This window comes from Triturus cristatus, chromosome 12 (genome assembly GCF_964204655.1).
Source record: "Triturus cristatus chromosome 12, aTriCri1.1, whole genome shotgun sequence".
Taxonomy (NCBI): Eukaryota; Metazoa; Chordata; class Amphibia; order Caudata; family Salamandridae; genus Triturus; species Triturus cristatus.
This window is the reverse complement of record NC_140595.1, coordinates 853886959-853900295: the sequence shown is the minus strand read 5'-3', so window position 1 is coordinate 853900295 and position 13337 is coordinate 853886959.

Sequence of the window (13337 nt, the reverse complement as noted above, 5' to 3'; positions counted from 1 at the left end):
GCAAGCTATTCTACTTGGTGGACTGGAAGGGGTTTGGCCCAGAGGAGAGATCATGGGAACCCTTTTCAAACATTCATGCCCCTAGGCTAATAAAGAAGTTTCATAAGATTCATCCAAAGAAACCAAAAATGGGAGAACCCTTTTTGGAGGGAGGTACTGTCAAGACCTCTGCAGTCGTAATTACGTCTGGAGGTCAGGGAAGGAAAATCAGTAATGAGCTCAAAAAGGCAAGCAAATACCCAAGATGGAGGAGATTACGATCATCAACCAGTCAAACCTTGAAGACAAGGGTCATTTGTCTTCAGAAGCAAAATGGAGAAAGAATCAGGTCAAGACCGATAAAGCTAGGTCAGCAGTCTAGTGTTTTGACCCTTGCGCCCTCTAGCTGGAAGAAAAGCTCTCGCGCTGCGAACTCTCAGTGCACTTCAACTGACATTTGAGACACGATAACGTCTCTCTGCAGTCTGGCTTCTGACAGAAATTCCTGGAAGAAGATTTCAGCTGTATTTTCGACTATTTCCTGTCACCGCTTTGGCTCTGAAAAGCTAAGTAATCTTTCCGGATATTTTCTACACGTATTTAGTAAAACTGGAAAAAGACATTTAAACTGGTGTCTGGCATTCTTCATGCCTAATTGGTTCCTGTCAAGAGAAGTTAGGAAATAATAATTTCACAGTTTAAAGCGCATTCAGTTAAACTTGAAAAAGACATTCAGGCAAGCATCTGGCATTCATCACTTTTATGAGGTTCCTGTCAAACTGGACTTCGCCTGGAATTCATTCAGTGTTAATGTGTGTACACTGCAACCCTCGAAAGAATTATTTTCTAATAGTCACTTTTCCACTAAACAGCAAGAGAAGGTTTCACTGCACATTAACCAAGTTCAGAAGTTTGTGAAGAACATTTTTTATGCTAGCACGCTAGTAGGGTTTTTCTCCTAACTGAAATATTTTTCATAACTAATTACCTTCTTTTCTTCGGAAGAAGCATAGTGGAACATTTTGGTAAGCAGTTCAAAAGGCTAATATTTCAGCAAGAAGATAAGGTACAACAATTTTCTTCATTGTTTCATTGCTGTGATACAAGACTTTATTTTTGTAATATTCAGAGGAGAGTTTCTTGGCATCCAAGCTACAAGAACATTAAAACAGTATACTCATCCTCCTACAACCTCAGAAAAGTTAAAATAGAGAGAAGCAAAAGCCTTGACTAAATGGGTAATTTCATAATTGTATTCTAATATATATATATATATATATATATATATATATATGTATTTAAGAGATGTTAGAGTAGAATGTTAAATGCATTGTCATTACACAGGTGCTGAGTATCCAGACCCAAGCAGAGTAGTGGAGACCAGAAGAAGCATTCCGAGTCTTCGTGTTAAGGCAGTCTCTCTTTCTGTCCACTTCCCCTTTCCCCCCTGCGGTTGCGCCATTCCAGAATTTACTTGCTCTGGAGGGTGTAGCAGCGGAGGGGCGTTGGGACCATCCTCGACTCCTGCGGTTCAGTCTGGTATCTTGACATACACTCAGGAAAGAAAAGAAAGAACACCAACATACAGATTTAACTGTTTGCTTTATGTGCATCAAGTTGGAATGTGGCATTTAGGGAGTTGCATGTGAAAATTACCTAGTGACAATGGAATAATCCTTAGAAAATTAATGCTGTTGTGCAATTGTGTGACTATGGCAGATATAGGTTTGATGATGACTGTTACGAAAATGGGAAAATTAAAATAAAAAATGAAAACATTTAAAATAAATATATATATATATATTAAGAAAATATGTATGTATATATATATATAATATATATAATTAATAAAAAATAATTTACATTTTGTTTTAAATTGTAAAAAAATTACATTAAATAAAAAAAGTTTGTAAAAAATTATCAAAAATAATCAAAATAAAAAAAATATAATTGCTGATGTATTAGAGAAAGGGGACTACCATGAGAAACCCAATGGGATTTGGGAGGCAAGGAGTCGTGCAGGTAAAAAAATGCAAAAAAGTATATAATAATATAAAACACTGTCCATACAGTACATTTAGATTTAGTATGAGCATTGAGCTACTAGGACTCAAGCACAACATACAAAATGTTCCCCAGCCATATGGTCAAACACCAAGGAGTAGGCATGGCCACATAAAAAAAAAAACACATGCAGGCCTATGGAAAAATCACACTGGCTACCTATACAAAATGGCTAAAGCAAACACAAGGAGATGATGGATGGAATGCTGAAACTTTTCAAACACACATCCCCAGTCACAGATCTGGGTTGAATCCATTATTGTTCTTTATCTCACTTCGCCACCCCTGTGAGAAGTTGTCCTGGTATATGCTGTCCATTAGTTATAGTGGATACCTTGTACCAGTCCAAACAACCCCTTATTGATGATAGGTTAAAGACAACCTTTATTGAAAGCTATCCTAGTGGTAGCTATGGAGAGCAGCTTTCAGGCTAAGTCTTGAAGGAATGTAAAGCAGCTTGTTTTACCAGTCTATAATCTCCTGAATGGCTAAATGAAAGGTAATCACACCAGGTATATATATATAGAATATATGTATTTATTACTAAACACACCCTACAAGTCTCTTTATGAGGCTAGAGGTCCAAACACATAAGTTACACTTCAAATATTACAGTAAAATAGCACAAATACACGTTAGGCCCGAGGCGCGAGCCAAACCATATAATAAAATAGTGGTATAAGAACCACGACTTAACTAGACACGAGGCCTAGAGCCTGTAGAATTGCTGGAACCCCAAGAAACCACCCAAGGCAGTGACACAGGGGACCCACAGGGTCGTGTGCAGTGTGAGAACACAGCTGCAAGCTCCTGTTAGCTTCTACGGGGAAAGTCGCGGTTAGAGTTTTAAAGATTAGGGACACTTAGAGATGAGCTAGGACCAAACCATTTTGGGCTTAGGAATTTCTAGGGTCAACACACACGGGAGCACTGGAGTACTCGAGTTAACTCACCCAGGGAAACCGGGTGCATTGGTGTCAAATGGTGTCGGGTCGCATCATCATTTTCTATGGAAGCTGGCGAAGAAGTGCTGCTGCCAGGAAGATGCAAAGTGTCCGAAGAGATCCAAGCCTGGATCGATGATGAGAAAAACCTGAAAGCAGAGGGGACAGAGTCTGGGTCACTAGCCAGTGACCAGGGGCACGATAGACGAAGTCCCACCGATGTCGGGTGATTTCAGGTGAAGAAGGTGAAGCTTGACTCTTCAGCCATGAGGGCCAGGAGGCATCGAGGACAACCAGGAGCTGTATTCAAGCTGTCCAATGAAGGATGTTGAGTGCTGCAGCGTCGGTTCCCGGATTGGACACAACAAGCCTTGGCAAAAGCAACCCAAGCAGAAAGGAGAAAGATTCTTTGGTGCCGATCAGCAAGGTCTGAGGGACTCACCACATGGTGGGGAGTCAGGGTACGTGTGGAGCAACCAGAGAAGCCCAAGGAAAATCAGAGTTGCCTTTACAGGAACCCACCAGTCGACGGACCAGGGATCGTGAAGGAGCCTCGAGTGGAAATGCAAGAAGCGGGCTCATGGAACACTCATGGAGTGTAGGCACACAATCTTTGATGCAAAAGGTGCTTGAGGCTTGGGCTACAAGTAACCCAAAGCACAACTTCAAGAGACGTCGAGAAGTCAATGCACTTGCAAATGTGTACGGTGACCAGGAGTTCCGGTTCCACATTACTCACGAGGGCTGCGGGTCTCAGCTTTGCTGGAGACTCGGGTCAGCCTCTGAAAAGTCTGGAAATTCTCTTCCTGGGCTGCAGATACTTCGGAGAGTGTCGGGAGCTCCGGAGATGCAGACCGGCAACTGCTTTATTGGTGCCTGCCAAGCAGGGGAGTCACTCCTTGACCCCAGGGAAGATCTCTTCAGTCCTCTAGTCTTGAGTAGAGCATCAACATTTCAGGATTCAGTTGCAGAGTTTCGTCCAGGGATATCTAAAGTCCTGTTGCCAAGAGCTCCTTACTTATACCTAAGAAAGGGGTTGGACTAACTCAGGGGACCCACCTATGGGAGTGTTTGGAAAGAGGGGTGGCTATACCCATTTCCTTTGTCCAGTTTCACGCCAGAGCAGGGGCTGGTAACCCCTGAACCGGTTTGAGCTGGACTAGGCACAGGGACACCAAATGTGCCCCCAGTGCGGGACTTCAAAGCACTCTCAGAGTGCTCCCACCCAGCCCCAATACACATAAGCCTGTCTGGGAGTGTAGTGGAGACGGGGTTCTATATAGACACATTGCTATGTTAGCATAAGCGCTATAGATGTAAAACGCTATCTTGCAACTTTGCTGCTTTTGCACAAGACACTGCAGGTAGCTGTTATTACAAGTAAAACTGCTTGCTTGCTTTTTCTTCACATGAGAACGGTCTGTTGTTCACATCCCTAGACGTGCACCGCGACCTTAGTCTGAACACTGTGTGCAGAAGCCGTCAAGGTCAAATAACAATGTATGCTGTTGAATTCAGGTTGATCGGCCCATGCTCTAGACACAACACGCACACAGCTGCAAATATCTGAAACTCGGGTGCCTTTAATATTGCATTTGCATGCATGATTCAGACACTTGGAGAAAACCTTTCCAGACACAGAGAGCAGAGCTGATCCTGTGATGTGATTCACCTAAGCTGATATTTGAGGTATGTGGTTCCCCATTCAAGCCTAGACCTTCTGTTAGTTTATAGAACTAGTTTCCTAGCCAAGGGAGGGTGGTTCACTTAGTATTATAGGACTACTTTTCCACTATCATTTTAATATGATTTCTCCCTTCATTTTCTATGGTATTGTAACAATGCTGATGGTTTTGTTTTTTAATCATTTGCCTGCTTATATTAGCCAAAGTACTGCACCTTAGAGCACGTAGTTAAAAATAAACATTTTTAACTTTTCCGTGTCTCTGATTACTCTTATTGTGGACTGATATGAGAATAATAACAAAAAGGTGTTTCTGATTCCCTCCATTCCTGAGAGTACTCTAAGTCGCTTGTTCTGGGTTGTCTAATCATTGGTACGGAGAACGAATGAGACACTGATGCTAGTCGGATAGGGGTTCTGGGTACTGAGGTGAGTGTTTTGGTACACCACAATTCACTGAGGTTCTGGTTTCCTGTGCATAGTTCTGTGCATGAGCAGAGTCCCCGCAACAGGAGGTGGTTACACCTCCCTGTGACAGGAAACCTAATGTTCATGCCTCCCCTGCTGGAGTTTCGGTCAGCAGCAGGAGTCCAGACCCGTGTCTGTGGCTGCAGAATCCATTTTGTGATGCCAGGGCTCTTTTAAGTTGGTACCGGGTATAACGGTGCTGTCAGGTCTCTCCCAGTTACTGGTGTGGGGTTGTGATTCCAAGGTGTTTGACACCAAACACAACATGTTTCAGTGCAGCCAGTCCAAAGTTAGCATTTACCGTTTGGTTATAATGCACTTAAGAGTATATGGTCAGGCTGCACTACTGACAACACCAGAGGATGGATTCTGAAGACTGCAGAGGGGCTCAGCTCACGCCTGGGCACCCTCTCACATATAACCAAGCACCCTGCCTTCAGGATTGATAAGGCCTGTCATAGGGGTGACTGATAGGTTTCTATGTGCAGTGATAGGTGAGATATAGTGAACCTATATCTCAGTAAGGGGTGCATGCACCGCCTTACCCAGGCTGCAGTAGCAGACTTGTGGTGTCATTTTGGAGGGCTTCCCAGGGGTGACATAATACATGCTTCAGTCCCTGGTAGGCCTTTGGGGTACCTATGCCCTGGGTACATAGTATACCATATACTAGGGACTTATAAGGGCACCCCAGAATCCAATCTGTGGTGTACCTAAAGTACATGGAATCAATTTAAAGAGGAAGCAGCTAGGTTGGGGTCCTGAATAGCAGGGCCCCAGCCAGACTAAAGTCGAAAAACAGTGTTAAAGCAGCAGTTCAGACCCAGTTGTATTCAAATAAGTCTTGACCCTTTGCCTCATGGGAACAGTCCAGCCGGAACTGCCAAGCCAGGTGTTCCCTGGACCAGTTTTGGGGTAACACCCTTCATCATCCAGGCTAACTTGAATCCAGTGGCAAAGTGAGCAAGGGACCCATGTCTTAGCATACCCTGCCAACTTGGGGCAAACAAAGCAAACACAAGGAGCTGATGGACGGAGCACTGAAACCTTTCAGGCAATCATCCCAGACACAAAATGGCTGCCAGTCACATGGTCAAACAACAACAACCAGAGTGAGGCTTGGTCACAACAAAGAACATATGCAGGCATATGGTAAAAGCGCACTGGCTGGCCACACAAAATGGCTACCAGCCACATGGTCAAACAACAACCAGCAAGGCAGCATGGCCACAACTAAGAACACATGCAGGCCTATGGCAATAGCAAACTGGCGGCCTGCACAGAATGGCCACCAGCCACATGGTCAAACAACAACCAGCAAGGAGGCATGGCCACAGCAAAGAACACATGCAGGGCTATGGCAAAAGCATACTGGCTGTCTACACAAAATGTCTGCTAGTCCCAAGGTCAAACAACAACAGCAACAAACAGTAGGCATGGCCACAACAAATAACACAGGGATTCCTATGGCAAAAGTACACTGGCTGGTACGCAAAATGGCTGAGAGCGACATGGTCAAACAACAACAAGAAGAATGAGGCATTGCCACAACAAAGAACACATTCAGGCCTATGGCAAAAGCATTCTGGATGGCTACATAAAATGGCCACCAGCCTCATGGTCAAACAACAAGCAGGAGACATGGCCACAACCAAGTGCACATGCAGGCCTATGCCAAATGCACACTGGCTGGCTACACAATGTGACCACCAGCTAAATGGTCAAACAACAAGCAGGAGGGATGGAAAACAGAGAACACATGCAGGCCTATAGCAAAAACACATTGGCTGCCTACACAAAATGGCCACCAGCTACATGGTCAAACATAAAGCAGGAGGCATGGAAAACAAAGAACACATGCTGACCTATGGCAAAAGCACACTTGCTGCCTACAAAAGAAAACAAGGAAGACTATAGACACTCACTATACAATATAATGGCTTCTGACCACATGACATGGGGAACAAACACAAAGATAAGTGGTGGCCTATGGCAAGCACACTCAAACACTGGCCAGACACAAGAGGCATGGTAACACAGGGGAAAACAGCTGCAATTCAGCAATGGCAAAAACTTAAATGGACCGTGCTAAAACATGTTCTCCAAAAACATCAAATATATTACTCCACCTATATACGGTTTGCAGAAACAAATATGAAATACCCCACAAAAAACATTTTGTAATTTAATCCAGAAACCACAGAAACAGTTATTTCATGCACCAATGACTAGTACTAGGCCTAATGGCTGGAAGGCCCATTGGCAGACTAGGCCACATAGGGGCACATGTATCATTGAAAATACTGGTCGCAAACGGGCCGATTCTGTGAATTGGCCCCTTTGCGACCTGTATTTTTGAATTTGGGTTGCATCAACCGAAATGTAAAATCGCAATTTAGGGAATCGCAAATTTTGCGATTACCTAACTTGCGAATGCATTTAGGGAATCACAATTTGTGATTTCCAAAATGCAATGCATCATGCACTTCCAAATTGCGATTTTGGAATCGCAAATTACCATCAACTTCAAGTTGATGGTAATTTGCAAACAAATGCACAAAAGTGCATTTTTCAAAGTGCCATGTGGTGCACACACATGCCCTTGGGGCATGTGTGTGCGCCACATGTGCTCACATGTCAATTTCAGGGGTGCATCTTGGTGGCGTTTTGGCCCCCTTGCAACCTTTAAATTGCATGCGCAATTTGCGAGTACCTATTTGGTACTCGCAAATTGCGCATGCAATTTCCATTCATTCCTATGGGCCTCTAGGCCCATAGGAATGAATAGGAAGCTATTCCTTGATTGTGAATCTCAATTTGCAATTAAGGAATATGTAGGAATCGCAATTTTTTCGCGATTCCTACATGCATAAGGAATTGCGATTCCTAAATAGCGATTTTAAAAAAATCGTTATTAAGGAATCACAAATTCTTATGTTAGTGCATGTGCCCCATAGTGAATTAAATTAATATTGCAAATTTATATAAAAAATGAAGAACATTTACTGAACAGTGCAACATTTTTCTTTTATAAAAGAAGAAAATGTATATGCAAAAACATAACTAGGCCCCTAAAGGACCTAAAAGGCAACCCACCACAATACAATAAAAAAAAACAAAGAAAAGTACATATAAATCCCGGTGCACACACTCTATCAAACAAACAGCACCCTAAACAACAGGTTTTGAACATACTTGTGATATCACAAAATCAAAGTCCTCAAAATCCAATGGTATATATGCAGCAGACAAACAGAGTGTATCCTACAGTGCAAAATCTGAATAAAAAGTGACCAGGAGGTGGACAAAGCACTCAAAGGAGCCTGTTGGAGCACTTCCTCCTTGCTGAAAAAAAGTCACATAAAAAAAGTGATCCTCACACAAAAAACCAACACATTTGACATGTTTTTTAACTCCAAATTGTCTTTTTGAGGAGACTTACCTGTTTTTGAGGAGAGAATATTCTCAAGTTTGCGCGCAATCATGCTTGCCAATGACAAAAAAGAAGTGCTGGAGGTCGCTGGAGGTCACTGGTTCAGCTTAAAGCTGAGCTATTGGCCGAAAATCTCATGTGAGCTGGTGGGCGGCTAGAAACTCTTGTGGTGGCCCGAGTGCCCGACAAGTCTTTTCTCATGCTCCCAGGGTGCCCAAAACAACGTTATGAGCATGCCAACTGAAAAAATGTCTGCTCTTTTGCTGAGTGTGGAGTTTATCAATAACTCCACGTTCTCCACAGAATGAATAATTGACTAATTCTGCAAACTCCGGGAGTAGAGTGGAGTTTTACACCCAGGCCTAGACAAAACCTTGTTACCCCTGGCCATGGTGTAGCTCTCCGGCCGGCTCAAACTCCATCTTTGCAGGTGAGGTCACAGACACTATAGCCAAGTAGAGAGAGAATAAGTTTGGAAAAAGCAAAAAGGGCAATTAAGTAAAATTTTATCAAATTTATCTTACATGTGGAATAGAAGTGTACACCAAATCATTGCATGGCACTACACAAACACAAGTCCTTTCCTCACCACTGATCACCAATATTTGAACTGTGTTGCTGGTTGACTGGCGTATCAGTCCTGGTCAAGCAGTAACCAGAATTTTAGTCAGGGTAAAAGTCAGGCAACCCTAAATTAACCCATGCTCACCCACTGGTAACTAGGTACAGAGCAGTCAGGCTTAACTTTAGAGGCAAAGTGTAAAGCATTTGTACAAAACGTCAAACAGTAAAACACCACACAAAAAGATTCCACACCAGCTTAAACAATAGAGCATTTGTTTAACCCCTTCCATGCCCATGACGGAACGGTTCCGTCATGAGCATCGGTTGCGCTGTGCTCATGACGGAACCGTTCCGTCATGGCCCCGCCCGCGCTCGAACCCTTCAGCACCGCGGGGGAATTCCCGCCGCGCTGAAGGGGTTAATAAATAAAACAAGACCAAAACAACAAAAATCCAAAAAGTATAACTTGAGGTATGAATTTGTGAAGAATGAAGTGTAAAATAGCGCTTAGAAACAAGGAGCACCAACCATTGAAATCTGATTGCGCCAGACTGGAACAAAGTCAAAAGTTAAGGCTGACCGCGATGGAGCATGGGCCGGCTACAGGAACCCAGTTAGGCCATCTGAACCAAAGTACCTTAAATCTTACTTGCGGAGCATTTGTGCGGATCTGTGTTGAATATGCGTCATGAAGCAGTGTCAATGCGTTGGTTCTGAGATGCAACGAGGGTGCGGTATGAAGTCCGGGTGCATAAAAATTGAGGATCCTGTTGACGTGGCTTGTGATGCAAAGGCTGGTGTCAAGGATGTGAGGCACAGCGTAGATGGTGCGTTGGTTCCAATTAGCGATGAAGCTGTGATGCAGAGGTTCATTGTCAACTTTGAGGCTGTCATTGACTATGGATGCAAGGAGCACCGGGAAAAGAGTTCTGAAGGTGATGCATTGGTTCCAAGATGCGAAACCCAGTGGCAATGCAAGTCTTTTACGACGGGTCCAATCCAAGCAACAGCTGCAATTTGTTTGTTTTTTGCAGATGCACCACTCTGCCAAGGAGATCAATCCATTCTGCTTGGGATGCATTGCTCTGAAAAGGATGCATCAGTTCTGCTGGAGAAACACATAAGACCCACTTCCAAGGGTCCAGGAATGGGGTGGCACCACTTGACAGGGCAGGCTCAAAGATGGCAGAGTACAGGTGCAGAAGCGGGTTGATTGGAAGTATTTTATGGTTCTGAGACTTCAGATCAGGAGGCCAGCCAACTGATCCTTAGAGTCACTCAAGGTTCAAGTGATGCAGGTCCAGTCCCCTCACCCAGGCAAGAGTGCATCAGGCAGTAGGTCAGCAAGGCAGTAGTTCAACAAAAAGGCAGTCCAGCAGAGTGGAAGTTCTTTCAAAAGCACATAAGTCCTTCTTTGTGGCAGAGTCGTCACAGGTCCAGAAGTGTACTGAAGTGGCGGTGTCAGATGTCCAGTACTTATACCCAGTTGTACCTTTAAACTGAAAGAGACTTCAAAGGCATGCCTTTGGAGTACACAGAGTCTCTGCCCATCCTGCCCTGGAACCGGACTCAATATAGGGGTTTATGCATCCCTTTGTGTGTAGATGTATACCGCCTATTCAGGTGTAAGTGAGACTGTGCCCAGCTCCTCCAACCCATCCTGCCAGGATGGTCCATCAGGTCACACCTAAGCTCCCCCTGTCAGTGGTTGTCTAGAAGGAAAACACAAAGCGCAATTGTCAACTACCCCAGACATGTGATCAGAGACAGTCAGCAGGCACCACATGGCCAATGGAAGACAATGCCAGCTTTCTAAAATGGCTTTTTCAGAAATCCAATTTAAAATCTGACTTCACCATAAGTTGGTATTTTAAATTGTGATTCCAGAGACACCAAACTTGAATCAGTCACACCTTCCCATTTAGAAATTACTCATAAAATGTAATAAGTTAATCCCAATATTATCCTTTGGGATATATAGGCCTTGCAGTAGTGAAAAATTACTTTAAGAGTTTTTTACTACCAAGACATATAAAACATAAAAGTACATGTCTAACTTTTTAAATCCATTGCACCCTGCCCTTGGGCTGTCCAGGGCGTACCCTAGGGTTGACATATATGAATTAGAAAGGAAGGTTTGGACCTGGCATGAGATTTACCTTGCCAGGTCGACATGCCAGTTTTATAACTGCACCTGCAGGCTCTGCATTGGTAGTCCTGAGACATGTTTAAAAGGCTTCATACATGGGTCACATAACCAGTGCTGCGGACGCACTAGGAACATTTAATTTACAGGCCCTGGACACATGTAGTGCACATAGAATTCTAAGTCTGAAGGCAAAAGTTAGGGGGAACCATCCCAAGGATGCCAGGTATATCATACATCACAAACAGACTAAAAAGGTGGGATGGGTAGGCAGGCATATCCTTTCACAGCCCCTCAGGTGGAGGATCTTATCATCTCACCAGTTTGTCAGGTACATAAATCAAAGATACAAGAGAACTACAGAATGAAATACCACCTGTTGAGGTTAAAAGAACTGTCGATTAATCACCGTATTGGCATACACAAGTTTAGTTGAGGCGGTGGGGATGGTGCAGAAGTGTGAGATTGGAGCCAAAATGACTGACATAAATTCTGCATTTAGATTGTTAGCAGTTCATATGTAAGGCATGCAGCTACTGTTAATGCAATTCCAGGGAAGAATTGATATTGACAGATCCATCCCAGAAGCCTGCGCAGTATCAGGAAATGTAGCAAGTTTGTGGAGTGGGCAGTGAGAGAGGTTGCAAGATCAGAGCATGTATTGCACTATCTCAATAACTTTCTCATGATAGGTCCAAAGGAGAGTGTTTTCGAGGAGGTTACAAAACAGCTGGGTATACCTTTGGCAGAAGAAAAAAAAAAGCCCCCTCCATATCGTTGACGTTTTTGGGCATTGAACTCGACTCAGTGGGAATGTAGTCACTCTGCCATACGAAAAATTGTGGACACTATAGGAGCTTGTAGAGCAGGCACTAAGCAAAGAAAAGGGTCAGATGTGCCTCCTAAAACAAATACTAATCACCTCAACTTTGCATACAGGGCAGTGTCCTTTGGGAGGGCCTTCAGTAGACAGGAGCTTTTCCCATGGAGTGACGGTATAGCATTATGGAGACCACTGACTTGTGCGCTCAAGATATTCTTGAGCATCAGGAAAAGGTGTTTTGGAATATACTGGTGAAGGAGGTGGGGTGCAGAAGCATGGCCAGGGACACAGAGGAAAGCATGCTACAGTTTCCCCTTCCAGGAATTATTACAATGGCAGAGGCAGCAGGACTGTCATGAGTTGAGCTATGAGACAGGAAAGAGACTTTGAGCAGTAGCACATGTAGTGAGCAGACAGACCACAGATGACCAGCATGTGCTGAGTCTGTGTTTATGATGTAACATAGGTTTCAGGGCTAGGCATATCTGGGGGTTGGAGGATTTAGCCTCTGACTCACTGTCTCTCTTAGTGGGATGGGTTTTCTCCAGAGGTGGACAAGTCAGTAATGGCTTGCCACCTGAGTTGTGACAAATTGGTTGAGTGCTAGTAATCTGATAGAAAGATCTTTTGTAGATTCCATGAGGTCTGTCATCCTGGACGGCCTGGAGTGAGTTTGTGAGGTAAGGAGAAAAAAAAAGAGGCACAGAACAGTAGACAGGCTGCAGTACAGACAGGAAGATGCAGTGATATTTGTGATGAGAATGATTAAGAAAGGGTGTTTAGTCCGTGGACATAGCATTTTATGGAAAATATTTTTGGGGCTATGAGCCGGGGAAGAAGGGAACTGGTTAAACGGAAACTGGAGGGATGGGCATGGGAGATGGCCTGTCACTGAGGACATATTGTTTAACATGGTGGAGCATGTGAGATTGGCATGCAGATCCACCTGGGAGTTCCATCTGGTTAGAGTGGTATTCACACTCATGTTTTTTTTTATTCATTCAGAGTGTCTCAGATAGTAGGGACAACATTTTTATAAGAATTCATTGGGATATTGTAGGCATACAGGACTGCAAAGTGTGGGTGAGGCTGAAAAGGATCAGGACGGGTCAGAAACAGTAAGGCAGTATGGTGTATGTGAAGGCCACATGCCTGGTGTGGGTGATGAGGCGTTGGATTGGAATATGGAGAGACAGAGGCAAACCTTGTTTTGGCACCCCGAGGGGAGCACG